Consider the following 3,029-nt stretch of genomic DNA (forward strand, 5'->3'; position numbering starts at 1 on the left):
TTAGCCTCTTTTTGTATTCCCAGTGCTTGGCACACATAGTTGGGGGTTAATAAATGTTTATTGATTGTGTCATGCATAACTTATAACTTCCCTCCCCCCCATTTCTCTCTGTGTCTCTGTCTTTCTCTGTCTCTTTCTATCTCCATCTGTCTCTGTCTCTGTACTCCCCCATCTTCTGTCTCTGTGTCTCTCTATATCTATGCCTGTCTCTTTCTCTCTTTCTCACCTTATATCCAGTCAGTTGCCAAGTCTTATCAATTCTCCCCTCCACAATATAGCCCATGTCCATTCCCTTTTCTCCACTCACACTGTCACTACTCTGGTTCAAGCCTTCAACACCTCCTACCAGGACCATGGAAATAGCTTCCTAATTGGTTTCCCTTTCCAATTCCAATTCCCTTTCCAAGCCTCAGCTTTTTCCAATCCATCCTGATGTTCATAGTTGCCAAATTGAGATTTCTAAAGCACAGTTCAGCCCATGTCACTCCCTTGTTCATAGGGCTTTCAATTGCCTCTAGACTAATCAATAAACACTTTTAGACTGGCTTTTTAAAGTTTTTCACAGCCTGGCTCTAGCCTACCTTTCCAAGATTCTTGTGCCTCACTCTCATTCACATTGTCCATTCTCCAATCAAAACTGGCCTGACTGCTGCTTTCCATATACTTGATCTGATTTATTTCCTCTGTTCCTTTGCATAGGCTGTCCCTCACGCCTTCAATGTACCAGCATTGTAACTCTATCTGTTAGAATCTCTTGCTTTCTTCAAAAATTCCACCCAACATGTGATGTTGAACATAACCACATCTAGGTATGAAGTCTTTTCAGGAGTATTTCCCCCTTACCATCAGTGTTTTTAGTTAGCTAAGTCTTTACTTGTTTTTAATTTCTTCTATTAGATAAGAAGCCCTGATTCCCACCTCTCTCCTGAGCTCTACTTAGCTGGTTATAGCAACAACAACAACAAAATTTACATCTAATTGTTTCCATAGTGACATGAATCTCAGTTCCATATGCTCTCTGATACAGACTACATTCTTTTAAAGAAACTCTAGCCCCTTCCAGGCCTGAATTGTTTAAAATACTGTACAGTACTTTATGGGAGATTTAAGACATTTTCAAGGTTCAGCTAACTTGGGGATGGAACGCTTATCTTCCTCCCTTGCCTACCATGTGACTCCACCATACATCACTGAAAATAGGACAATTCCCCTGTTGCCATCAGCACTATCTGAATAGATATGTTAATAAGAATGATTTCTTTTCAGTGTCCCAGGATAGAAGCATTAGTGTTCATTTTGACTTTTCTCCCCCCACCCTACACAGTGCTAAAAGCACAGGATTTGGAGTTAAAGGAACTGACTTCCTACCCTGTTTCTGCCTCTTACTATATGTATGACCCTGGCCCAGTTGTTTATCCTTTCTGGGCCTCAGTTCCCTCATCTGGAAAACAAGAGGCTTACACTAAATGAGCTCTAAGGTCCCTTCCTGCTCTAAATCTGAAATCATGTGATCATATTACCTTTGTTAGTGGTCCTTTCCCAAACTGGAGGCTCTTGTGCTTGAGATGGTACCAGCAAGGAAAAAGTTATATGGAACTGGGGAAGGGGCCAGGGACATGGGGTTTTTCCCCCCCTAGGAAAGTATTGGGCCCTCAAGTCACTCAACTCTAGTTGTTCAGTTGGGCTACGTGGGTGATTGTTATTGTTCTAAGGTATCTCCACCGGCTGGTCCAGGCCTGTCACCCTGGGGCTGAGGGAAGAGGAAGAGAAAGAGAAAGAAGCAAACATAGGGCTCTTTGTGCTCCTGGGCCGAGCCCAGCCCTGAAATTTCTGTCCAGTGATCTGACTCTGTTCCCAGCCCCAGGATCTAGAGCTGTTTTTACCACCTGCTAAGACCTCCACTTCTTTCTCATCACCTCCAATATGGCTGACATATTATAGGGCCACGAGTGAGAAGCTAAGAACTCAATGAGGAAGACTATCCAGATTCCAATCCCATTTGTAAGTACTGTTGGTGCAGTAAAAAGAATGCTATTCTCTGGAATTAGAAGACCAGGGTTTTGTTTTGGTGGCACAACTTATTAACTGGTGATTTTGAAGTAACTCCTTCCATCTCTCTGGGCTTCAGATTTCTCATCTGTAAAATGACAGAACTGGGCCAGAAAATTGACTTCTAGGATCTCTTCCAGCTCGAAATCCTATGATTCCATTCTCTTTTTCCTTTTCTAAAATCAAAGGCCTCCTCTCCAAAAAGCCTTCCCCAGTTCTTCACCTCAGACCTCATATAGCTCTTTTCTGGGTACCTTCTAAATACACTTATTATTATGCCAACATTGTATATTATGGGTATCTGTGTTGGTGTCTATTTTATGTCACATGGCACTTTAAACTTGTCTTGTGCCCTTATCATATTCTATTCTGCATTGTAGTTATTGTGTATCTGCTTACTAGACTATAAACTCCATGAGGACAGGAACTATAGCATTTATCTTTATACCTCTCCCCGGCCCCCCCCTAGCCCGCCCCAGAGCCAAGCATAGGGTTTTTTGCCCTTAATTGATGGCTGTTGAATAAGCTAGTGATATCAATATTAATAGGTCACATTAGTGCTTTAAGGTTTGCAACGCCCTTGTGAGATTGGTAGCTCAGGCATTATAATTCCCATTTTATAGATGAGGAAACTGAAGCTGAGAGCATGAAGCAATTTGCCAGAATGAAGATTCAAACACAGGTATGAATGATTCAAACACAGGTCTCTTCAAATGCCAGTAAGCAGATACAAATATTTTTGGAGAATACAGCTCCTGTCTCAAGATGAGCTAAGAGAACAGAAAGGACTCCTGTATCTAGGACTAAATTGTAGACTGATGTCATAGTGAAAGGGGATGTCTCTTACTGGTCAGGGAAGCTGACAATAATGATATTAAAAGAAAGAACACTGCCAAGAGAGGGGTAGGGAGGACCAAATATCTGATAGGCCTGTAGATGTCGGGTCCCTTTAACAGCCCCACCCCAAGTCCTAATGCCTT

The sequence above is a fragment of the Petaurus breviceps genome, unplaced genomic scaffold (genome assembly GCF_028583685.1).
Source record: "Petaurus breviceps papuanus isolate PSGF00001 unplaced genomic scaffold, PetGlider_PUasm1.0 171, whole genome shotgun sequence".
Classification (NCBI taxonomy): domain Eukaryota; kingdom Metazoa; phylum Chordata; class Mammalia; order Diprotodontia; family Petauridae; genus Petaurus; species Petaurus breviceps.